Raw genomic sequence first — 24,547 nt, forward strand, 5'->3', positions numbered from 1 at the left:
GTAGATGAAGCACTAACAGGAGGCTTTACAATTTTCATTCTAGTGTCTTTCGTTTGGGAGAAAAATGCAAAGGTACAATGCTGCTTTTCCTTGCCGATATCTCTCTTTTGCAAAGAGATAGGCATTGGAAAATGCAGGGCTATAACGTGTAGATGAAGCACTAACAGGAGGCTTTAAAACTTTCATTCTAGTGTCTTTCGTTTGGGAGAAAAATGCAAAGGTACAATACAGCTTTTCCTTGCCGATATCTCTCTTTTGCAAAGAGATAGGCATTGGAAAATTCAGGGCTATAACGTGTAGATGAAGCACTAACAGGAGGCTTAAAAAATTTCATTCTAGTGTCCTTCGTTTGGGAGAAAAATGCAAAGGTACAATACAGCTTTTCCTTGCCAATATCTCTCTTTTGCAAAGAGATAGGCATTGGAAAATTCAGGGCTATAACGTGTAGATGAAGCACTAACAGGAGGCTTTAAAATTTTCATTCTAGTGTCTTTCGTTTGGGAGAAAAATGCAAAGGTACAATACAGTTTTTCCTTGCCGATATCTCTCTTTTGCAAAGAGATAGGCATTGGAAAATTCAGGGCTATAACGTGTAGATGAAGCACTAACAGGAGGCTTTAAAAGCACTCTGGGTGTGCTGCTCCTACGATTTCCCCAAATGTGGGACACTTGATTACATAATTTGTGTTTCCTCTGGTCGGCTCTCGTATAATTCAGATCTCTTTGTCTCAGGTCTCTCTCCAGCCTAGTTTGCTGTCTGTTTCCACTTCTCTTTTCTTGAGCCGCTCCCTTCTATGCCCTTGTGCACTATCCTGACTTCCCCGTCTGCTTACTTTGTGCCTTCCAACGCACAATGCACACTACAGGTAGTGCTGCAGGGCCCACACCCTTTTACTTGCTTTACAGAGCAGCTCTGGAGCTGTTACAGTGCCCAGCTGCTGCAAGAAATCAGCTTGAATGCTTCAGGGGCTGGGGCATAGCCAACATGAGCCCCACACCGAAGGAGGGTGGAGGTGTTTAATGCGAACTAGGGGTCATCCAAGCGCCGCAAAAGGCTGCCATGCCCTGCACACCCCTTTTTTATTTTCATATGCAGACGAGGGTTGAAGCCAACTTTGACCCACTGCTTGGATGACATCACCATATGCAAATCCATCTGTGGCAGGCCTTCCCCCAGGAATGCTTGCACTAGTTGTTGCATTTGGTTTGTTGTTTGGGGGTGCTTCAGTATTAGGCAGCCTTCTGCCCTCCCATGTTCATCTGAAAATATATGTTCTCCCTGCAGTTGTTGTCCCAAGATGAGAGTTCCCTTGTGCTGCCTCAGTTGAATCTCCTTTACTTGACAGAGATGTGCATGAGCAGCGGCCCTCCCCAGCCCTATTCCAAATCATACTTATTTTGCATAGGAGATACCATGGTCATGAAGATTTTTCTCCCAGGGTTACTCTAGGGGTTACATTTGGGGAAATCACAGGGGTCAGCATACCCAGAATGCAGTGAATGAACCTCACCCTGGGAGAATAATCTTCATGACCATGGTATCTCCTATGCAAAATAAGTATGATTTGGGATAGAGCTGGGGAGGGCCACTGCTCAGGCACATCTCTGTCAAGTTAAGGAGATTCAACTGAGGCAGCACAAGGGAACTCTCATCTTGGGACAACAACTGCAGGGAGAACATATATTTTCAGATGAACATGGGAGGGCAGAAGGCTGCCTAATACTGAAGCACCCCCAAACAACAAACCAAATGCAACAACTAGTGCAAGCATTCCTGGGGGAAGGCCTGCCACAGATGGATTTGATGGATTTGATTATGAAAAGAGAAAAGGGGCATGCAGGGCATGGCGGCCTTTTGCGGCGCTTGGCTGACCCCTAGTTTGCATTAAACACCTCCACCCTCCGTCGGTGTGGGGCTCTTGTTGGCTATGCCCCAGCACCTGAAGCATTCAAGCTGATTTCTTGCTGCAGCTGGGCACTGTAACAGCTCCAGAGCTGCTCTGTAAGGCAAGTAAAAGGGTGTGGGCCGTGCAGCACTAACTGTAGTTTGCATTGTGCGTTGGAAGGCACAAAGTAAGCAGACAGGAGAAGTCAGGAGAGTGCACAAGGGCATAGAAGGCAGCGGCTCAAGAAAAGAGAAGTGGAAACAAACAGCAAACTAGGCTGGAGAGAGACCTGAGACAAAGAGATCTGAATTATACGAGAGCCGACCAGGGGAAACACAAATTATGCAGTCAAGTTTCCCACAGGAGTATATAGGATACGACCCAGTGGTACCTGACGACATAGATACTAACAGCTATTTAATAACATTATGCTAGAAAGTGATTATTAGCAACATATATATCTATATAAACAACCCCGCCAGGGTTGTGCCTTCAAAAATAATCACACACGGACACGCTTTTTAAACCTTTTTTTCACATCTCTTTATTCTTCTTATGCACATGTATGTTAGTTCTGTGATTTTAACCTTTATGTTTCACTGCAGTTTGGGATAATAATATTAATATTTATCCAATTCTAATACATACTTAATAAAGGTTATATTTTATGTTTCATTCATTCTGTCCAGTGCGTCAACAGTGCAGATTTCTTCTTGTTTTTTCTCCCAAATTCTATAACAATGACAGTAAATGTTGTTTCTTTTCAAACAGAACTTTCTTGACCATGCTTCTTTTTTGAAAGATCTGGGAGCACATGGAAAACAGTACAAACCATGCAGTATCACAAGAGCCTTTATTTGATCTTTCATGAAGATAGAGCAGAATTGAGGACACGTCAACAATTTCTGCCGAAGGTGGTTCATCTTTCCACATGGCGCCTTTGGCCACTGACACCTTCGTTGAGTCAAAGTCTCTGGCTGTGGTCAGAACTTTGAAAATTTATGTCACCAGAACGGTTCAGATTAGGAAAACAGAGGCTCTGTTTGTCCTGTATGCTCCCAACAGGATTGGGTGTCCTGCTTCCATGTAGACCATTATGCGCTGGATCTGTGGTAAGATTCAGCATGCTCATTCCACGGCAGGATTGCCGTTACTGAATTAGGTGAAGACCCATTCTACTAGAAAGGTGGGTTCATCCTGGGCAGCTGGTCGGGGAGTCTCGGCATTGCAACTTTGCCGAGCAGCTATTTAGTAAACACTTTTGCTAAGTTTTAAAAGTTTTAGAGTAAAGGAGATTCAACTGAGGCAGCACAAGGGAACTCCCATCTGGGGACAACAACTGCAGTGAGAACACATATTTTCAGATGAACATGGGAGGGCAGAAGGCTGCCTAATACTGAAGCACCCCAAACAACAAACCAAATGCAACAACTAGTACAAGCATTCCTGGGGGAAGGTCTGCAGAAGACGGATTTGCATACAGTGATGTCATCCAAGCAGTGGGCCAAAGTTGGCTGGAACCCTCATCTGCATATGAAAAGAGAAAAGGGGTATGCAGGGCGCCGCCATGGCCTTTTGCGGCGCTTGGATGACCCTTAGTTCGCATTAAACACCCCCACCCTCCTTTGGTGTGGGGCTCATGTTGGCCATGCCCCAGCCCCTGAAGCATTCAAGCTGATTTCTTGCAGCAGCTTGGCACTGTAACAGCTCCAGAGCTGCTCTGTAAGGCAAGTAAAAGGGTGTGGGCCCTGCAGCACTACCTGTAGTTTGCATTGTGCATTGGAAGGCACAAAGTAAGCAGACAGGAGGAGAAGTCAGGATAGTTCACAAGGGTATAGAAGGGAGGGGCTCAAGAAAAAAGAAGTGGAAACAGACAGCAAACTAGGCTGGAGAGAGACCTGAGACAAAGAGATCTGAATTATATGAGAGCCGACCAGGGGAAACACAAATTATGCAGTCAAGTTTCCCACATTTGGGGAAATCGCAGGGGCAGCACACCCAGGTGAGATACTATAATCAGGACGGTGCTTCTCCCAGGGCAAGGCTCACCCATTGCACTCTGGGTGTGCTGCTCCTACGATTTCCCCAAATGTGGGACACTTGACTGCATAATTTGTGTTTCCTCTGGTCAGCTCTCGTATAATTCAGATCTCTTTGTCTCAGGTCTCTCTCCAGCCTAGTTTGCTGTCTGTTTCCACTTCTTTTTTTCTTGAGCCCCTCCCTTCTATACCCTTGTGCACTATCCTGACTTCTCCTCCCGTCTGCTTACTTTGTGCCTTCCAATGCACAATGCAAACTACAGGTAGTGCTGCAGGGCCCACACCCTTTTACTTGCCTTACAGAGCAGCTCTGGAGCTGTTACAGTGCCCAGCTGCTGCAAGAAATCAGCTTGAATGCTTCATGGGATGGGGCATGGCCAACATGAGCCCCACACCAAAGGAGGGTGGGGGTGTTTAATGCGATCTAGGGGTCATCCAAGCACCGCAAAAGGCTGCCATGCCCTGCACGCCCCTTTTCTCTTTTAATATGCAGATGAGGGTTGAAGCCAACTTTGACCCACTGCTTGGATAACATCACCATATGCAAATCCATCTGCTGCAGGCCTTCCCCCAGGAATGCTTGCACTAGTTGTTGCATTTGGTTTGTTGTTTGGGGGTGCTTCAGTATTAGGCAGCCTTCTGCCCTCCCATGTTCATCTGAAAATATGTGTTCTCCCTGCAGTTGTTGTCCCCAGATGAGAGTTCCCTTGTGCTGCCTCAGTTGAATCTCCTTTACTTGACAGAGATGTGCCTGAGCAGCGGCCCTCCCCAGCCCTATCCCAAATCATACTTATTTTGCATAGGAGACACCATGGTCATGAAAATTGTTCACCCAGGGTTAGGTTCATTCATTGCATTCTGGGTATGCTGACCCCTGTGATTTCCCCAAATGTGGGAAACTCGCCTGCATTATTTGTTGTAGTGGGGGACTGTGTATGTGTTTTCCGCTGGTCAGCTCTGGTAAAAGTCAGATTTCTTTGTCTCAGATCTTCCTCTAGCCTTGTTCTTCTTTCGAGAGTTCCATTGTGCTGCCTCAGTTGGATCTCCTTCACTTGACAGGGGGGTGCCCGAGCAGCGACCCTCCCCAGCTCTAGCCCAACTCCTACTTACCTGCCAGGTGAGATACTATGATCTTGAAGGTGCTTCTCCCAGGGCAAGGCTCACCCATTGCACTCTGGATGTGCTGCCCCTGCGATTTCCCCAAATGTGGGAAACTTGACTGCATAATTTGTGTTTCCCCTGGTCGGCTCTCGTATAATTCAGATCTCTTTGTCTCAGGTCTCTCTCCAGCCTAGTTTGCTGTCTGTTTCCACTTCTCTTTTCTTGAGCCGCTCCCTTCTATGCCCTTGCGCACTATCCTGACTTCTCCCGTCTGCTTACTTTGTGCCTTCCAACGCACAATGCGAACTACAGGTAGTGCTGCAGGGCCCACACCCTTTTATTTACCTTACAGAGCAGCTCTGGAGCTGTTACAGTGCCCAGCTGCTGCAAGAAATCAGCTTGAATGCTTCAGGGGCTGGGGCATAGCCAACATGAGCCCCACACCGAAGGAGGGTGGAGGTGTTTAATGCGAACTAGGGGTCATCCAAGCGCCGCAAAAGGCCGCCATGCCCTGCATAACCCTTTTCTCTTTTCATATGCAGATGAGGGTTCCAGCCAACTTTGGCCCACTGCTTGGATGACATCACCGTATGCAAATTCGTCTCCTGCAGACCTTCCCCCAGGAATGCTTGTACTAGTTATTGCATATGGTTTGATATTTGATGGTGCTTCAGTATTAGGCAGCCTTCCGCCCTCCCATGTTCATCTGAAAAGATGTGGTCTCCCTGCAAATCCGTCTTCTGCAGACCTTCACCCTGGAATGCTTTTACTAGTTGTTGCATTTGGTTTGTTGTTTGGGGATGCTTCAGTATTAGGCAGCCTTCTGCCCTCCCATGTTCATCTGAAAATATGTGTTCTCCCTGCAGTTGTTGTCCCCAGACGAGAGTTCCCTTGTGCTTCCTCAGTTGAATCTCCTTAACTTGACGGGGGAGGGGCTTGCCCGAGCAGCCACCCTCCCCAGCCCTATCCCAACTCATACTTATTTTGCATATGAGATCTCTATATCATGAAGATTGTTCTCACAGGGTGAGGTTCATCCATTATATTTTAAAATAGGAAGGTTCAAATTACATATTTGAATTGCATCTATGTGCTGGATTCAAATGTCCCCCCCCCTTCCTTTCTCAATTGTGCCCATCAGCAGCTATTCTAAGGTTGCTGCCAATGGGTGTGACACATTAATTTCTTCTGTGGGGTACACTGGACTCCACAAGGATTCACATTGGGGTGTAGAGTAGGATCTTGATCTGAGGCACCAACCGGCTCAAAGCTTTTGACTGTTCCCAAGATGCTCAGCGCATTCTCCTCTATAACCCCGCTTCCATGAACAGGGAGCTCAGTTTGTAGTTGGTGCCTTCAGTAGCAGGCCACTTAACAGGGGCCTGCCTCAGGCAGCCTATTCTTAGCTATTAATTTTGACAAGAAAATAAGAACTTTTTTTATGAGAATCTACAAGGGCTGCAGCAGGCTAGGTCTAATAGACATCTTTACTGCAGCTTCATCACTCCCAGCGGCGCTGTATACTCCCGTGCCCTGGTTGCTGGGTCACTGCAGCGGAGGCTCCGGTTTCTTCCTAAGGTCAGTCACACACACACCGCCCTTCCGGATCACGAGGCCGCTGATGAAGGGGAGCGTGGCCGTAGGGGGTGGACCGTGTGTGCACTGGCGTGGACACTGATTACTGGGCAGCCGCTCCACAAGCCACCAGGTACAGTTAAGGAGCACAGGTCTGGGGGTTTTTCTCCCATATTAAACCAATTTTGTACTGCCCGCAGCGCATTGCGATAGGTAATAGGGCCTGATTCAGGTTGGATTGCAATCACAATAAGAGATCCAAATGCAAAAATTGCTAAGAGCATACGCAAGTGCCTGCATTTTCTGCGGCACCCCGCAGAGAATGCGATCGCCTCTGCCTGTCAATCAGGCAGGGGGGGAGAGGGGTGTCAGCAAAACTCCATTTCCAAGTCAGGGATAGAGCGGTGCGGGGGCAAGGCTTCAAAATGGGGTCTGCAACGGAGGAGACACAGGGGGCGTGGTCACAGCGGCTGTATGACATCACATTCAGCCGCTGTGATCACAAAAATGGTGGCGGCTTCCTGCGCGCACATACAGTCTGCACCCGCAGAAGGCTACACCATTTTTTATGATCACGCTGAACTGCAGTGCGACTGCAATTACAGCATGGTCAAGAAGGGAGGCGTCATGCTGGGTGGCCATGTCCTGTCACTGTGCAGGAGCCAGCACCGCTCACACACTAGTCCCCGGGTGCAGCCCCCAACCCCCGGGACACCCGGAGCAACAAAATGTAGATTCAGGCCACCAGGCCACGCCCCTACCTATGAAACCATGCCTCCTTTTTACCATTGCGCTGCTTATCTGCGCGCACTGCATTACAATCTCCTTCGCCACCTCTCTGGGTGTCACCAGTGATAGTGACACCTCTGCCATGCTTGTAGCAGCTGGTCCTAAGATCTACGCCTCAAGCCCTGAGTGTTTGCCCTTGTGACTTGTTGATCATCATAGCGAAGCAGATGCTTACAGAAAACTGCAGGGGCTTAGATTGAAAAAAAAAAAAATTATGGGTATAAGGTAGAGAGGAGCGGGTTCGGTTCTCCGAGAACCGAATTCCCCACGAACTCCACGTGGTTTACACTGGTCCAAGGCAGGCTCGGTTGTTCCCGCCTGACTCGGAAAACCTGAACAAGGGAAAATGTCATCATCCCGCTGTCGGATTCTCGCGAGATTCGGATTTCATATAAAGAGCTGCGCGTTGCCTCCATTTTTACTCGTGCATTGAAGAGAGAGCGGAGAGGACGTGGCTATGTTCTCTCAGTGGAAATCTCAATATCAGTGCTCATTATCAGTGGTTACTTATTGCTGCTCAGTAATACTAGTAGTGTGTCTCTCCTGCTCAGTGTCAGTTCTCAGTAGTATCCTCATCAGTGCTCAGTATCACTGCTCATAGTCTTGTGCTGCATTGTGGTGCTCAGCATACTACAGTACATTACTAATAGTCCAGTGCTGCATCTTGCTGCTCAGTGTCAGTTCTAGTATCCTCATCAGTGCTCACTATCACTGCTCATTACATTGTGGTGTTCTGTATACTACAGTAACATAGTAATATAGTAACATATAGTAATATAGTTTTTGAGGTTGAAAAGAGGCAAATTGCCCATCGTGTTCAACCTGTTTTAAGTTGTGATGATTCTACATACTTGCTGAATAATGTTTTATGACTAGTTAACTACTACAACTCATGTTACCCCCGGATTAACCATGTTGATATTTTAAGTATTATAACCTTGGATAGCTTTTTCATTCAGAAATGTATCCATTCCTTTTTTAAATCCAATTACAGAGTCCACCATTACCACCTTCCCTGGCAGGGAATTCCACATCCTGATAGCCCTAACAGTGAAGATCATAGTATCTCACCTGGCAGGTAAGTAGGAGTTAAGCTAGAGCTGTGGAGGATTGCTGCTTGGGCACCCCCTGTCAAGTGAAGGAGATCCAACTGAGGCAGCACAAGGGAACTCTCGAAAGAAGAACAAGGCTAGAGGAAGATCTGAGACAAAGAAATCTGACTTTTACCAGAGCTGACCAGAGGAAAGCACAAACACAGTCCCCCACTACCACAAATAATGCAGTCGAGTTTCCCACATTTGGGGAAATCACAGGGGTCAGCATACCCAGAATGCAATGAATGAACCTCACCCTGGGAGAACAATCTTCATGACCATGGTATCTCCTATGCAAAATAAGTATGATTTGGGATAGGGCTGGGGAGGGCCGCTGCTCAGGCACATCTCTGTCAAGTAAAGGAGATTCAACTGAGGCAGCACAAGGGAACTCTCATCTGGGGACAACAACTGCAGGGAGAACACATATTTTCAGATGAACATGGGAGGGCAGAAGGCTGCCTAAAACTGAAGCACCCCCAAACAACAAACCAAATGCAACTACTAGTGCAAGCATTCCTGGGGGAAGGCCTGCAGCAGATGGATTTGCATATGGTGATGTCATCCAAGCAGTGGGTCAAAGTTGGCTTCAACCCTCGTCTGCATATGAAAAGAAAAAAGGGGTGTGCAGGGCATGGCGGCCTTTTGCGGCGCTTGGATGACCCCTAGTTCGCATTAAACACCTCTACCCTCCTTCGGTGTGGGGCTCATGTTGGCTATGCCCCAGCCCCTGAAGCATTTAAGCTGATTTCTTGCAGCAGCTGGGCACTGTAACAGCTCCAGAGCTGCTCTGTAAAGCAAGTAAAAGGGTGTGGGCCCTGCAGCACTACCTGTAGTTTGCATTGTGCGTTGGAAGGCACAAAGTAAGCAGACGGGAGAAGTCAGGATAGTGCACAAGGGTATAGAAGGGAGGGGCTCAAGAAAAAAGAAGTGGAAACAGACAGCAAACTAGGCTGGAGAGAGACCTGAGACAAAGAGATCTGAATTATATGAGAGCCGACCAGGGGAAACACAAATTATGCAGTCAAGTTTCCCACATTTGGGGAAATCGCAGGGGCAGCACACCCAGAGTGCAATGGGTGAGCCTTGCCCTGGGAGAAGCATCTTCATGATCATAGTATCTCACCTGGCAGGTAAGTAGGAGTTGGGCTAGAGCTGGGGAGGGTCGCTGCTCGGGCACCCCCCTGTCAAGTGAAGGAGATCCAACTGAGGCAGCACAAGGGAACTCTCGAAAGAAGAACAAGGCTAGAGGAAGATCTGAGACAAAGAAATCTGACTTTTACCAGAGCTGACCAGAGGAAAGCACAAACACAGTCCCCCACTACCACAAATAATGCAGTTGAGTTTCCCACATTTGGGGAAATCACAGGGGTCAGCATACCCAGAATGCAATGAATGAACCTAACCCTGGGAGAACAATCTTCATGACCATGGTATCTCCTATGCAAAATAAGTATGATTTGGGATAGGGCTGGGGAGGGCCGCTGCTCAGGCACATCTCTGTCAAGTAAAGGAGATTCAACTGAGGCAGCACAAGGGAACTCTCATCTGGGGACAACAACTGCAGGGAGAACACATATTTTCAGATGAACATGGGAGGGCAGAAGGCTGCCTAATACTGAAGCACCCCCAAAACAACAAACCAAATGCAACAACTAGTGCAAGCATTCCTGGGGGAAGGCCTGCCGCAGATGGATTTGCATATGGTGATGTCATCCAAGCAGTGGGTCAAAGTTGGTTCAAACACCTTTGCAAAGTTCTATAAGTTTGATACCCTGGCTGAGGAGGACCTCCTGTTTGCTCAATCGGTGCTGCAGAGTCATCCGCACTCTCCTGCCCGTTTGGGAGCTTTGGTATAATCCCCATGGTCCTTACGGAGTCCCCAGCATCCTCTAGGACGTAAGAGAAAATAAGATTTTAAACCTACCGGTAAATCTTTTTCTCGTAGTCCGTAGAGGATGCTGGGTGCCCGTCCCAAGTGCGGTCTACTTCTGCAAGACTTGTATATAGTTATTGCTTACATAAGGGTTATATGTTAGTTTTCATCGGTCTTGGACTGATGCTATGTTGTTTTCATACTGTTAACTGGGTAGTATATCACAAGTTATACGGTGTGATTGGTGTGGCTGGTATGAATCTTGACCTTGGATTAACAAAAATCCTTTCCTCGTACTGTCCGTCTCCTCTGGGCACAGTTTCTCTAACTGAGGTGTGGAGGAGGGGCATAGAGGGAGGAGCCAGTGCACACCCAGATCAAAAGTCTTTCTTAAAGTGCCCATGTCTGCTGCGGAGCCCGTCTATCCCCCATGGTCCTTACGGAGTCCCCATCATCCTCTACGGACTACGAGAAAAAAAAATTACCGGTAGGTTTAAAATGTTATTTTTTTCTCTGCAACCCACTGCTAAATTGTGCTTCCTAGCTGTTTTTTATAAAATCACTTAATTAAATCTAACTCTGATTACGTCAGAGAAGGCCAGGTACCCTACACCATAAGAGGGGGTATGAAATTTTGACTTGTCTACTTAAAGATCACCAAAATCTGTTGACAAGGTCAGTTACATCCCTGGGTGCGATTGAACCACCAACCTTTTGGTTAATAGCCCATGTAAGTGCAAGAAATCCTGAAGCACTCACTCATCATGGGAAAGTACCAATGTGTTTCTTACAAAAATTCTCCAGATTATTGATTTTTTAAAGTTTTTCTAGGAAACGTTCTAGATGAATGCTTATTAGCCTTTGTCAGTATTGACTTTTGCAAGGTGTCTCTGTGGCACAATCGGTTAGCATGTTTGGCTATTAACCAAAAGGTTGGTGGTTCAATCCCACCCATGGATGTAATTGACCTTGTAATCAGATTTTGGTGATCTTTAAGTAGACAAGTCAAAATTTCAAAAACCCCCCTTATGGTGTAGGGTACCTGGCCTTCTCTGATGTAATCAGAGTTAGATTTGATTAAGTGATTTTATAAAAAAACAGCTAGGAAGCACAATTTAGCAGTGGGTTGCAGAGAAAAAAAATTATGCTGGCAGAAAAGTCCAATTGAGTGATTAAACAGCTCTTCATTTTCTGATTTTATGTTTATGCTAACAAATTTGCTCTCTGAAAAGTGTCCACAAAGCCAAGTCTCTGATTAACACCTTTGTATGAATGGTTTTTCACCTATTACTGAATTAAACTTGCTTCATTGGAAAGGCATCAAAGATGCATTCTCATTTCAATGTCTACTGAAATAATACAGGTTGACACCAGGAAACGTCACTGCATCATTGCTGCTTCCTCATGGGGAAGTCTGTTTAATGTGAAAACAAGGTGATATCTAATCAGCACACAGGTAAGGAATTAAGAAAATCTTTCTTTATGGGTGAAGATGTTTCTCACAAATTGTTGTCCCAATGCATCATTGAAATTCAAGATGGAAGATGATTTTCATATATCACTTGTACATTTTGCATTGCTCTTCTGGTGACAATGTAGTTTGTTTTTGTCAATTACCATTTCAGTAATAGGGTAAAGAAAATTAAGTGGATTTTTTAAAGAAAACAATGCTGTCAATATACTATTAAAACAAATTAAAATGATAAAAGTTATTGTACTTTAAGTAAAAATAAAAGAGCCAAAATATCAATCCCAGTTTTTGATTACTTTAATTATAAAAAAAAAAATGCACATAGCAGAGGATAGTTTCGATCAATCGACCTCTGGGTTATGGGCCCAGCATGCTTCCATTGCACTACTCTGCTGCTCATGGAAGTGTAAGAGATCCTGAAGACTAAATTGATTAAAGGCCTAAAAGTACTGGACTATAAGGAAAGACTTACTAGGCTGAATATTTATACACTAGAAAAGAGGTGCCTAAGAGGAGATATTATTAATATCTTCAAATATGTAAAGATACATAACAAAGAGTTATCAGAGGAATTATTTATTAAAAGAACACGTGGTCACTCGCTGCGACTGGAGGAAAGTTCAGAACGCAATGGAGGAAAGGTTTCTTCACTGTTAGGGCAATCAGGATGTGGAATTCCCTGCCAGGGAAGGTGGTAATGGCGGACTCTGTAATTGGATTTAAAAAAGGAATGGATACATTTCTGAATGAAAAAGCTATCCAAGGTTATAATACTTAAAATATCAACATGGTTAATCCGGGGGTAACATGAGTTATAGTAGCTAACTAGTCATAAAACATTATTCAGCAAGTATGTAGAATCATCACAACTTAAAACAGGTTGAACACGATGGGCAATTTGCCTCTATTCAACCTCAAAAACTATGTTACTATATTACTATGTTATTGTAGTATACAGAACACCACAATGCAATGAGCAGTGATAGTGAGCACTGATGAGGATACTAGAACTGACACTGAGCAGCAAGATGCAGCACTGGACTATTAGTAATGTACTGTAGTATGCTGAGCACCACAATGCAGCACAAGACAATGAGCAGTGATACTGAGCACTGATGAGGATACTACTGAGAACTGACACTGAGCAGGAGAGACACACTACTAGTATTACTGAGCAGCAATAAGTAACCACTGATACTGAGCACTGATATTGAGATTTCCACTGAGAGAACATAGCCACGTCCTCTCCGCTCTCTCTTCAATGCACGAGTAAAAATGGCAGCAACGCGCAGCTCTTTATATGGAATCCGAATCTCGCGAGAATCCGACAGCGGGATGATGACATTTTCCCTTGTTCAGGTTTTCCGAGTCAGGCGGGAACAACCGAGCCTGCCTTGGACCAGTGTAAACCACGTGGAGTTCGTGGGGAATTCGGTTCTCGGAGAACCGAACCCGCTCCTCTCTACCTTATACCCATCAATTTTTTTATTTTCAATCTAAGCCCCTGCAGTTTTCTGTAAGCATCTGCTTCGCTATGATGATCAACAAGTCACAAGGGCAAACACTCAGGGTTTGAGGCGTAGATCTTAGGACCAGCTGCTACAAGCATGGCAGAGGTGTCACTATCACTGGTGACACCCAGAGAGGTGGCGAGGGAGATTGTAATGCAGTGCGCGCAGATAAGCAGCGCAATGGTAAAAAGGAGGCATGGTTTCATAGGTAGGGGCGTGGCCTGGTGGCCTGAATCTACATTTTGTTGCTCCGGGTGTCCCGGGGGTTGGGGGCTGCACCCGGGGACTAGTGTGTGAGCGGTGCTGGCTCCTGCACAGTGACAGGGCATGGCCACCCAGCATGACGCCTCCCTTCTTCACCATGCTGTAATTGCAGTCGCACTGCAGTTCAGCGTGATCATAAAAAATGGTGTAGGCTCCTGCTGGTGCAGACTGTATGTGCGCGCAGGAAGCCGCCACCATTTTTGTGATCACAGCGGCTGAATGTGATGTCATACAGCCGCTGTGACCACGCCCCCTGTGTCTCCTCCGTTGCAGACCCCATTTTGAAGCCTTGCCCCCGCACCGCTCCATCCCTGACTTGGAAATGGAGTGTTGCTGACCCACCTCTCCCCCCCTTCCCCGCCCCGATTGACAGGCAGAGGCGATCACATTCTCTGCGGGGTGCCGCAGAAAATGCAGGCACATGCGTATGCTCTTAGCAATTTTTGCAGTTGGATCGCTTATTGTGATTGCAATCCAACCTGAATCAGGCCCTATTACCTATCACAATGCGCTGCGGGCAGTACAAAATTGGGTTAATATAGGAGAAAAACCCCCAGACCTGTGCTCCTTAACTGTACCTGGTGGCTAGTGGAGCGGCTACCCAGTAATCAGTGTCCACCGCAGTGCGCACACGGCCCACCCCCTACGGCCTCGCTCCCCTTCATCAGCGGCCTCGTGATCCGGAAGGGTGGTGTGTGTGTGACTGACCTTAGGATGAAACCGGAGCCTCCGCTGCAGTGACCCAGCAACCAGGGCACGGGAGTATACAGCGCCGCTGGGAGTGATGAAGCTGCAGTAAAGATGTCTATTAGACCTAGCCTGCTGCAGCCCTTGTAGATTCTCATAAAACAAGTTCTTCTTTTCTTGTCAAAATTAATAGCTAAGAATAGGCTGCCTGAGGCAGGCCCCTGTTAATTGGCCTGCTACTGAAGGCACCAACTACAAACTGAGCTCCCTGTTCATGGAAGCGGGGTTATAGAGGAGAATGCACTGAGCTTCTTGGGAACAGTCAAAAGCTTTGAGCCGGTTGGTGCCTCAGATCAAGATCCTACTCTACACCCCAATGTGAATCCTTGTGGAGTCCAGTGTACCCCACAGAAGAAATTAATGTGTCACACCCATTGGCAGCAACCTTAGAATAGCTGCTGACGGGCACAATTGAGAAAGGAAGGGGGGGGGACATTTGAATCCAGCACATAGATGCAATTCAAATATGTAATTTGTACCTTCCTATTTTAAAATATAATGGATGAACCTCACCCTGTGAGAACAATCTTCATGATCAAGAGATCTCATATGCAAAATAAGGATGAGTTGGGATAGGGCTGGGGAGGGTGGCTGCTCGGGCAGCCCCTCCCCCGTCAAGTTAAGGAGATTCAACTGAGGAAGCACAAGGGAACTCTCGTCTGGGGACAACAACTGCAGGGAGACCACATCTTTTCAGATGAACATGGGAGGGCGGAAGGCTGCCTAATACTGAAGCACCATATGCAACAACTAGTACAAGCATTCCTGGGGGAAGGTCTGCAGCAGACGGATTTGCATACGGTGATGTTATCCAAGCAGTGGGCCAAAGTTGACTGGAACCCTCTTCTGCATATGAAAAGAGAAAAGGGGCATGCAGGGCATGGCGGCCTTTTGCAGTGCTTGGATGACCCCTAGTTCACATTAAACACCCCCACCCTCCTTTGGTGTGGGGCTCATGTTGGCCATGCCCCATCCCCTGAAGCATTCAAGCTGATTTCTTGCAGCAGCTGGGCACTGTAACAGCTCCAGAGCTGTTCTGTAAGGCAAGTAAAAGGGTGTGGGCCCTGCAGCACCACCTGTAGTTCGCATTGTGCGTTGGAAGGCACAAAGTAAGCAGACGGGAGGAGAAGTCAGGATAGTGCGCAAGGGCATTCTTTTCTCTTAGTCCGTAGAGGATGCTGGGGTCACATTAAGAACCATGGGGTATTGACGGGATCCGCAAGAGACATGGGCACTTTAAGACTTTCAAAGGGTGTGAACTGGCTCCTCCCTCTATGCCCCTCCTCCAGACTCCAGTTATAGGAACTGTGCCCAGGGAGACGGACATTTCGAGGAAAGGATTTATTGTTAAACTAAGGTGAGCATCTTACCAGCTCACACCTTAAGCATGCCGCAGAAAGTGGCATTCAACAGAACACAAGCCAATGGCATGAACAATTGCAGCAAAAAGCTGACCAGAACCATAACACAACATGTGTATAACCACAAGTAATAACTGCAGACACAGTATGGACTGGGACGGGTGCCCAGCATCCTCTACAGACTAAGAGAAAAGGATTTACCGGTAGGTATTAAAATCCTATTTTCTCATACGACCTAGAGGATGCTGGGGTCACATTAAGAACCATGGGGTTATACCAAAGCTCTTGAACGGGTGGGAGAGTGCGTACGACTCTGCAGCACCGAATGATCCAACTTAAGGTTATCATCAGCCAAGGTATCAAACTTGTAAAACTTAGCAAAAGTGTTTACTAAATAGCTGCTCGGCAAAGTTGCAATGCCGAGACTCCCCGACCAGCTGCCAAGGATGAACCCACCTTTCTAGTAGAATGGGTCTTCACCTACTTCAGTAACGGCAATCCTGCCGTGGAACGAGCATGCTGAATCTTACCACAGATCCAGCGCATAATGGTCTGCATGGAAGCAGGACACCAAATCCTGTTGGGAGCATACAGGACAAACAGAGCCTCTGTTTTCCTAATCTGAACCGTTCTGGTGACATACATTTTCAAAGTTCTGACCACAGCCAGAGACTTTGACTCAACGAAGGTGTCAGTGGCCAAAGGCACCATGTGGAAAGATGAACCACCTTCGGCAGAAATTGTTGACGTGTCCTCAATTCTGCTCTATCTTCATGAAAGATCAAATAAAGGCTCTTGTGATACTGTTTGGTTTGTACTGTTTTCCATGTGCTCCCAGATCTTTCAAGCAAGTAGCATGGTCAAGAAAGTTCTGTTTGAAAAGAAACAAACATTTACTGTCATTGTTATGCAAATAAACTTACATTAAAGCTAACAAGAAAGCACACTCGTTCTGTCTTTAAACTGATAAAAGAAACCTCAATAATATGGGGCATGCAAAAATTGAGATAAAACTCAGTTTTGCTCCTCTCCACGGAAATCTTTAATAAAAGGCGAAATATTTGTTAGTTCTGAAGAGAAACCAGAGCATGACCAAGATTCCACCTGTCGCCTGAGTGCCATGCCAGCAGTTCTCATTCAGATCAAAGTGAGCACCCAATTTGAATGAAAGAAAGCAGATTTCTCACCAGGCTTCCCCTTGCTATAAACATGGTTTGTACTCTTTTCCATGTGCTCCCAGATCTTTCAAGCAATTAGTATGGTCAAGAAAGTTCTGCTTGAAAAGAAACAGACATTTATAGTCATTGTTATGCAAATAAACTTACATTAAAGCTAACAAGAAAGCACACTCGTTCTGTCTTTAAACTGATAAAAGAAACCCCAATAATATGGGGCATGCAAAAATTGAGATAAAACTCAGTTTTGCTCCTCTCCACAGAAATCTTTAATAAAAGGCGAAAGATTTGTTCGTTCTGAAGAGAAACCAGAGCATGACCAAGATTCCACCTGTCGCCTAAATGCTGTGCCAGCAGTCCTCATTCAGATCAAAGTGAGCGCCCAACTTGAAAGAAAGCAGATTTCTCACCTGGCTTCTCCTTGCTATAAGCATGGTTTGTACTGCATTCCATGTGCTCCCAGATCTTTCAAGCAAGTAGCATGGTCAAGAAAGTTCTGTTTGAAAAGAAACAAACATTTACTGTCATTTCTATGCAAATGAACTTACATTAAAGCACACTCATTCTATCTTTAAACCGATAAAAGAAACCCCAAAAAGATGGGGCATGCAAAAATTGAGATAAAACTCGGTTTTGCTCCTCTCCACGGAAATCTTTAGTAAAAGGCGAAAGATTTGTTCGTTCTGAAGAGAAACCAGAGCATGACCAAGATTTTCATCTGAAAATATGTGTTCTCCCTGCAGTTGTTGTCCCCAGATGAGAGTTCCCTTGTGCTGCCTCAGTTGAATCTCCTTTACTTGACAGAGATGTGCCTGAGCAGCGGCCCTCCCCAGCCCTATCCCAAATCATACTTATTTTGCATAGGAGATACCATGGTCATGAAGATTGTTCTCCCAGGGTGAGGTTCATTCATTGCATTCTGGGTATGCTGACCCCTGTGATTTTCCCAAATGTGGGAAACTCGCTTTTATACCCTTGTGCACTATCCTGACTTCTACTCCTGTCTGCTTACTTTGTGCCTTCCAATGCACAATGCAAACTACAGGTAGTGCTGCAGGGCCCACACCCTTTTACTTGCCTTACAGAGCAGCTCTGGAGCTGTTACAGTGCCAAGCTGCTGCAAGAAATCAGCTTGAATGCTTCAGGGGATGGGGCATGGACAACATGAGCCCCACACCGAAGGAGGGTGGGGGTGTTTAATGCGAACTAAGGGTCATCCAAGCACCGCAAAAGGCCGCCATGCCCTGCATACCCCTTTTCTCTTTTCATATGCAGATGAGGGTTCCAGCCAACTATGGCCCACTGCTTGGATGACATCACCGTATGCAAATCCGTCTTCTGCAGAACTTCCCCCAGGAATGCTTGTACTAGTTGTTGCATTTGGTTTGTTGTTTGGGGGTGCTTCAGTTTTAGGCAGCCTTCTGCCCTCCCATGTTCATCTGAAAAAATGTGTTCCCCCTGCAGTTGTTGTCCCCAGATGAGAGTTCCCTTGTGCTGCCTCAGTTGAATCTCCTTTACTTGACAGAGATGTGCATGAGCAGCGGCCCTCCCCAGCTCTATCCCAAATCATTCTTATTTTGCATAGGAGATACCATGGTCATGAAGATTGTTCTCCCAGGGTGAGGTTCATTCATTGCATTTTGGGTATGCTGACCCCTGTGATTTACCCAAATGTGGGAAACTCGCCTGCATTATTTGTGGTAGTGGGGGACTGTGTTTGTGCTTTCCTCTGGTCAGCTCTGGTAAAACTCAGATTTCTTTGTCTCAGATTTTCCTCTAGCCTTGTTCTTCTTTCGAGAGTTCCCTTGTGCTGCCTCAGTTGGATCTCCTTCACTTTACAGGGAAGTACCCGAGCAGCGACCCTCCCCAGCTCTCGCCCAACTCCTACTTACCTGCCAGGTGAGATACTATGATCATGAAGGTGCTTCTCCCAGGGCAAGGCTCACCCATTGCACTCTGGGTGTGCTGCTCCTGCGATTTCCCCAAATGTGGGAAACTTGACTGCATAATTTGTGTTTCCCCTGGTCGGCTCTCGTATAATTCAGATCTCTTTGTCTCAGGTCTCTCTCCAGCCTAGTTTGCTGTCTGTTTCCACTTCTCTTTTCTTGAGCCGCTCCCTTCTATGCCCTTGCGCACTATCCTGACTTCTCCTCCTTTCTGCTTACTTTGTGCCTTCCAACGCACAATGCGAACTATAGGTAGTGCTGCAGGGCCCACACCCTTTTACTTGCCTTACAGAGCAGCTCTGGAGCTGTTACAGTGCCCAGCTGCTGCAAGAAATCAGCTTGAATGCTTCAGGGGCTGGGGCATAGCCAACATGAGCCCCACACCGAAGGAGGGTGGGGGTGTTTAATGCGAACTAAGGGTCATCCAAGCACCGCAAAAGGCCGCCATGCCCTGCATACCCCTTTTCTCTTTTCATATGCAGATGAGGGTTCCAGCCAACTATGGCCCACTGCTTGGATGACATCACCGTATGCAAATCCGTCTTCTGCAGAACTTCCCCCAGGAATGCTTGTACTAGTTGTTGCATTTGGTTTGTTGTTTGGGGGTGCTTCAGTTTTAGGCAGCCTTCTGCCCTCCCATGTTCATCTGAAAAAATGTGTTCCCCCTGCAGTTGTTGTCCCCAGATGAGAGTTCCCTTGTGCTGCCTCAGTTGAATCTCCTTTACTTGACAGAGATGTGCATGAGCAGCGGCCCTCCCCAGCTCTATCCCAAATCATACTTATTTTGCATAGGAGATACCATGGTCATGAAGATTGTTCTCCCAGGGTGAGGTTCATTCATTGCATTTTGGGTATGCTGACCCCTGTGATTTCCCCAAATGTGGGAAACTCGCCTGCATTATTTGTGGTAGTGGGGGACTGTGTTTGTGCTTTCCTCTGGTCAGCTCTGGTAAAACTCAGATTTCTTTGTCTCAGATTTTCCTCTAGCCTTGTTCTTCTTTCGAGAGTTCCCTTGTGCTGCCTCAGTTGGATCTCCTTCACTTTACAGGGAAGTACCCGAGCAGCGACCCTCCCCAGCTCTCGCCCAACTCCTACTTACCTGCCAGGTGAGATACTATGATCATGAAGGTGCTTCTCCCAGGGCAAGGCTCACCCATTGCACTCTGGGTGTGCTGCTCCTGCGATTTCCCCAAATGTGGGAAACTTGACTGCATAATTTGTGTTTCCCCTGGTCGGCTCTCGTATAATTCAGATCTCTTTGTCTCAGGTCTCTCTCCAGCCTAGTTTGCTGTCTGTTTCCACTTCTCTTTTCTTGAGCCGCTCCCTTCTATGCCCTTGCGCACTATCCTGACTTCTCCTCCTTTCTGCTTACTTTGTGCCTTCCAACGCACAATGCGAACTATAGGTAGTGCTGCAGGGCCCACACCCTTTTACTTGCCTTACAGAGCAGCTCTGGAGCTGTTACAGTGCCCAGCTGCTGCAAGAAATCAGCTTGAATGCTTCAGGGGCTGGGGCATAGCCAACATGAGCCCCACACCGAAGGAGGGTGGAGGTGTTTAATGCAAACTAGGGGTCATCCAAGCGCCGCAAAAGGCCGCCATGCCCTGCATAACCCTTTTCTCTTTTTATATGCAGATGAGGGTTCCAGCCAACTTTGGCCCACTGCTTGGATGACATCACCGTATGCAAATCCGTCTTCTGCAGACCTTCACCCTGGAATGCTTTTACTAGTTGTTGCATTTGGTTTGTTGTTTGGGGATGCTTCAGTATTAGGCAGCCTTCTGCCCTCCCATGTTCATCTGAAAATATGTGTTCTCCCTGCAGTTGTTGTACCCAGATGAGAGTTCCCTTGTGCTGCCTCAGTTGAATCTCCTTTACTTGACAGAGATGTGCCTGAGCAGCGGCCCTCCCCAGCCCTATCCCAAATCATACTTATTTTGCATAGGAGTTACCATGGTCATGAAGATTGTTCTCCCAGGGTGAGGTTCATTCATTGCATTCTGGGTATGCTGACCCCTGTGATTTCCCCAAATGTGGGAAACTCGACTGCATTATTTGTGGTAGTGGGGGACTGTGTTTGTGCTTTCCTCTGGTCAGCTCTGGTAAAAGTCAGATTTCTTTGTCTCAGATCTTCCTCTAGCCTTGTTCTTCTTTCGAGAGTTTCTTTGTGCTGCCTCAGTTGGATCTCCTTCACTTGACAGGGGGGTGCCCGAGCAGCGACCCTCCCCAGCTCTAGCCCAACTCCTACTTACCTGCCAGGTGAGATACTATGATCAGGAAGTTGCTTCTCCCAGGGCAAGGCTCACCCATTGCACTCTGGGTGTGCTGCTCCTACGATTTCCCCAAATGTGGGACACTTGACTGCATAATTTGTGTTTCCTCTGGTCGGCTCTCGTATAATTCAGATCTCTTTGTCTCAGGTCTTTCTCCAGCCTAGTTTGCTGTCTGTTTCCACTTCTTTTATCTTGAGCCCCTCCCTTCTATACCCTTGTGCACTATCCTGACTTCTCCTCCCGTCTGCTTACTTTGTGCCTTCCAATGCACAATGCAAACTACAGGTAGTGCTGCAGGGCCCACACAATCTTTTACTTGCCTTACAGAGCAGCTCTGGAGCTGTTACAGTGCCCAGCTGCTGCAAGAAATCAGCTTGAATGCTTCAGGGGATGGGGCATGGCCAACATGAGCCCCACACCAAAGGTGGACGGGGGTGTTTAATGCGAACTAGGGGTCATCCAAGCACCGCAAAAGGCCGCCATGCCCTACACGCCCCTTTTCTCTTTTCATATGCAGATGAGGGTTGAAGCCAACTTTGACCCACTGCTTGGATGACATCACCATATGCAAATCCATCTGCTGCAGGCCTTTCCCCAGGAATGCTTGCACTAGTTGTTGCATTTGGTTTGTTGTTTGGGGGTGCTTCAGTTTTAGGCAGCCTTCTGCCCTCCCATGTTCATCTGAAAATATGTGTTCTCCCTGCAGTTGTTGTCCCCAGATGAGAGTTCCCTTGTGCTGCCTCAGTTGAATCTCCTTTACTTGACAGAGATGTGCCTGAGCAGCGGCCCTCCCAGCCCTATCCAAAATCATACTTATTTTGCATAGGAGACACCATGGTCATGAAGATTGTTCTCCCAGGGTGAGGTTCATTCATTGCATTCTGGGTATGCTGACCCCTGTGATTTCCCCAAATGTGGGAAACTCGCCTGCATTTTTTGTGGTAGTGGGGGACTGTGTTTGTGTTTTCCTCTGGTCAGCTCTGGTAAAAGTCAGATTTCTTTGTCTCATATATTCCTCTAGCCTTGTTCTTCTTTCGAGAGTACCCTTGTGCTGCCTCAGTTGGATCTCCTTCACTTGACAGGGGGGTGCCCGAGCAGTGACCCTCCCCAGCTCTAGCCCAACTCCTACTTACCTGCCAGGTGAGATACTATGATCATGAAGGTGCTTCTCCAAGGGCAAGGCTCACCCATTGCACTCTGGGTGTGCTGCTCCTGCGATTTCCCCAAATGTGGGAAACTTGATTGCATAATTTTTGTTTCCCCTGGTCGGCTCTCGTATAATTCAGATCTCTTTGTCTCAGGTCTCTCTCCAGCCTAGTTTGCTGTCTGTTTCCACTTCTCTTTTCTGGAGCCACTGCCTTCTATGCCCTTGCGCACTATCCTGACTTCTCCCGTCTGCTTACTTTGTGCCTTCCAACACACAATGCGAACTACAGGTAGTGCTGCAGGGCCCACACCCTTTTAGTTGCCTTACAGAGCAGCTCTGGAGCTGTTACAGTGCCCAGCTGCTGCAAGAAATCAGCTTGAATGCTTCAGGGGCTGGGGCATAGCCAACATGAGCCCCACACCAAAGGAGGGTGGGGGTGTTTAATGCGAACTAGGGGTCATCCAAGCACCGCAAAAGGCCGCCATGCCCTGCATGCCCCTTTTCTCTTTTCATATGCAAATGAGGGTTCCAGCCAACTTTGGCCCACTGCTTGGATGACATCACCGTATGCAAATCCGTCTGCTGCAGACCTTCCCCCAGGAATGCTTGTACTAGTTGTTGCATATGGTTTGATATTTGATGGTGCTTCAGTATTAGGCAGCCTTCCGCCCTCCCATGTTCATCTGAAAAGATGTGGTCTCCCTGCAGTTGTTGTCCCCAGACGAGAGTTCCCTTGTGCTTCCTCAGTTGAATCTCCTTAACTTGACGGGGAAGGGGCCGAGCAGCCACCCTCCCCAGCCCTATCCCAACTCATACTTATTTTGCATATGAGATCTCTTGATCATGAAGATTGTTCTCACAGGGTGAAGTTCATCCATTATATTTTAAAATAGGAAGGTACAAATTACATATTTGAATTGCATCTATGTGCTGGATTCAAATGTCCCCCCCCCCCCCCTTCCTTTCTCAATTGTGCCCATCAGCAGCTATTCTAAGGTTGCTGCCAATGGGTGTGACACATTAATTTCTTCTGTGGGGTACACAGGACTCCACAAGGATTCACATTGGGGTGTAGAGTAGGATCTTGATCTGAGGCACCAACCGGCTCAAAGCTTTTGACTGTTCCCAAGATGCTCAGTGCATCCTCCTCTATAACCCCGCTTCCATGAACAGGGAGCTCAGTTTGTAGTTGGTGCCTTCAGTAGCAGGCCACTTAACAGGGGCCTGCCTCAGGCAGCCTATTCTTAGCTATTCATTTTGACAAGAAAAGAAGAACTTGTTTTATGAGAATCTACAAGGGCTGCAGCAGGCTAGGTCTAATAGACATCTTTACTGCAGCTTCATCACTCCCAGCGGCGCTGTATACTCCCGTGCCCTGGTTGCTGGGTCACTGCAGCGGAGGCTCCGGTTTCTTCCTAAGGTCAGTCACACACACACCGCCCTTCCGGATCACGAGGCCGCTGATGAAGGGGAGCGTGGCCGTAGGGGGTGGACCGTGTGCGCACTGGCGTGGACACTGATTACTGGGCAGCCGCTCCACTAGCCACCAGGTACAGTTAAGGAGCACAGGTCTGGGGGTTTTTCTCCTATATTAAACCAATTTTGTACTGCCCGCAGCGCATTGTGATAGGTAATAGGGCCTGATTCAGGTTGGATTGCAATCACAATAAGTGATCCAACTGCAAAAATTGCTAAGAGCATACGCATGTGCCTGCATTTTCTGCGGCACCCCGCAGAGAATGCGATCGCCTCTGCCTGTCAATCGGGGCAGGGGGGGAGAGGGGGGTCAGCAACACTCCATTTCCAAGTCAGGGATGGAGCGGTGCGGGGGCAAGGCTTCAAAATGGGGTCTGCAATGGAGGAGACACAGGGGGCGTGGTCACAGCGGCTGTATGACATCACATTCAGCCGCTGTGATCACAAAAATGGTGGCGGCTTCCTGCGCGCACATACAGTCTGCACCAGCAGGAGGCTACACCATTTTTTATGATCACGCTGAACTGCAGTGCGACTGCAATTACAGCATGGTCAAGAAGGGAGGCGTCATGCTGGGTGGCCATAAGAGATGAGCGGGTTCGGTTCCTCGGAATCCGAACCCACCCGAACTTCACCCTTTTTTGCACGGGTCCGAGCAGACTCGGATCCTCCCGCCTTGCTCGGTTAACCCGAGCGCGCCCGAACGTCATCATCCCGCTGTCGGATTCTCACGAGACTTGGATTCTATATAAGGAGCCGCGCGTCGCCGCCATTTTCACACATGCATTGAGATTGATAGGGAGAGGACGTGGCTGG

The 24,547-nt window shown here is 47.4% G+C and overlaps 16 non-coding genes and 2 pseudogenes across 16 annotated transcripts; 12 read left to right on the plus strand and 6 right to left on the minus strand.

Moving 5' to 3' along the window:
- The first annotated feature begins 3,880 nt into the window (after positions 1-3,880).
- Positions 3,881-4,036, plus strand: LOC135032710 (U1 spliceosomal RNA). Its single transcript, XR_010228190.1, has one exon. It is a non-coding gene; the product is annotated as a U1 spliceosomal RNA (small nuclear RNA).
- Positions 4,037-4,711: 675 nt separating this feature from the next.
- LOC135032669 (U1 spliceosomal RNA) lies at positions 4,712-4,875 on the plus strand. Its single transcript, XR_010228159.1, has one exon. It is a non-coding gene; the product is annotated as a U1 spliceosomal RNA (small nuclear RNA).
- A 152-nt stretch (positions 4,876-5,027) lies between these two features.
- LOC135032697 (U1 spliceosomal RNA) lies at positions 5,028-5,190 on the plus strand. Its single transcript, XR_010228181.1, has one exon. It is a non-coding gene; the product is annotated as a U1 spliceosomal RNA (small nuclear RNA).
- A 3,437-nt stretch (positions 5,191-8,627) lies between these two features.
- On the minus strand, positions 8,628-8,791 carry LOC135032749 (U1 spliceosomal RNA). The gene has a single exon (XR_010228229.1). It is a non-coding gene; the product is annotated as a U1 spliceosomal RNA (small nuclear RNA).
- Positions 8,792-9,483: 692 nt separating this feature from the next.
- Positions 9,484-9,625, minus strand: LOC135032677 (U1 spliceosomal RNA; annotated as a pseudogene).
- A 152-nt stretch (positions 9,626-9,777) lies between these two features.
- LOC135032665 (U1 spliceosomal RNA) lies at positions 9,778-9,941 on the minus strand. The gene has a single exon (XR_010228155.1). It is a non-coding gene; the product is annotated as a U1 spliceosomal RNA (small nuclear RNA).
- A 6,747-nt stretch (positions 9,942-16,688) lies between these two features.
- Positions 16,689-16,804, minus strand: LOC135032722 (U5 spliceosomal RNA). The gene has a single exon (XR_010228202.1). It is a non-coding gene; the product is annotated as a U5 spliceosomal RNA (small nuclear RNA).
- Positions 16,805-17,090: 286 nt separating this feature from the next.
- Positions 17,091-17,206, minus strand: LOC135032717 (U5 spliceosomal RNA). The gene has a single exon (XR_010228197.1). It is a non-coding gene; the product is annotated as a U5 spliceosomal RNA (small nuclear RNA).
- A 270-nt stretch (positions 17,207-17,476) lies between these two features.
- Positions 17,477-17,592, minus strand: LOC135032714 (U5 spliceosomal RNA). Its single transcript, XR_010228194.1, has one exon. It is a non-coding gene; the product is annotated as a U5 spliceosomal RNA (small nuclear RNA).
- A 144-nt stretch (positions 17,593-17,736) lies between these two features.
- On the plus strand, positions 17,737-17,864 carry LOC135032707 (U1 spliceosomal RNA; annotated as a pseudogene).
- A 593-nt stretch (positions 17,865-18,457) lies between these two features.
- Positions 18,458-18,621, plus strand: LOC135032742 (U1 spliceosomal RNA). The gene has a single exon (XR_010228222.1). It is a non-coding gene; the product is annotated as a U1 spliceosomal RNA (small nuclear RNA).
- Positions 18,622-18,773: 152 nt separating this feature from the next.
- Positions 18,774-18,936, plus strand: LOC135032666 (U1 spliceosomal RNA). The gene has a single exon (XR_010228156.1). It is a non-coding gene; the product is annotated as a U1 spliceosomal RNA (small nuclear RNA).
- A 674-nt stretch (positions 18,937-19,610) lies between these two features.
- Positions 19,611-19,774, plus strand: LOC135032709 (U1 spliceosomal RNA). The gene has a single exon (XR_010228189.1). It is a non-coding gene; the product is annotated as a U1 spliceosomal RNA (small nuclear RNA).
- Positions 19,775-19,926: 152 nt separating this feature from the next.
- Positions 19,927-20,089, plus strand: LOC135032667 (U1 spliceosomal RNA). Its single transcript, XR_010228157.1, has one exon. It is a non-coding gene; the product is annotated as a U1 spliceosomal RNA (small nuclear RNA).
- A 674-nt stretch (positions 20,090-20,763) lies between these two features.
- On the plus strand, positions 20,764-20,927 carry LOC135032723 (U1 spliceosomal RNA). The gene has a single exon (XR_010228203.1). It is a non-coding gene; the product is annotated as a U1 spliceosomal RNA (small nuclear RNA).
- A 152-nt stretch (positions 20,928-21,079) lies between these two features.
- Positions 21,080-21,242, plus strand: LOC135032694 (U1 spliceosomal RNA). The gene has a single exon (XR_010228178.1). It is a non-coding gene; the product is annotated as a U1 spliceosomal RNA (small nuclear RNA).
- A 675-nt stretch (positions 21,243-21,917) lies between these two features.
- On the plus strand, positions 21,918-22,081 carry LOC135032748 (U1 spliceosomal RNA). Its single transcript, XR_010228228.1, has one exon. It is a non-coding gene; the product is annotated as a U1 spliceosomal RNA (small nuclear RNA).
- A 152-nt stretch (positions 22,082-22,233) lies between these two features.
- Positions 22,234-22,396, plus strand: LOC135032700 (U1 spliceosomal RNA). Its single transcript, XR_010228184.1, has one exon. It is a non-coding gene; the product is annotated as a U1 spliceosomal RNA (small nuclear RNA).
- Positions 22,397-24,547: the final 2,151 nt, after the last annotated feature.

This window comes from Pseudophryne corroboree, unplaced genomic scaffold (assembly GCF_028390025.1).
Source record: "Pseudophryne corroboree isolate aPseCor3 unplaced genomic scaffold, aPseCor3.hap2 scaffold_551, whole genome shotgun sequence".
In the NCBI taxonomy this organism is placed as follows: domain Eukaryota; kingdom Metazoa; phylum Chordata; class Amphibia; order Anura; family Myobatrachidae; genus Pseudophryne; species Pseudophryne corroboree.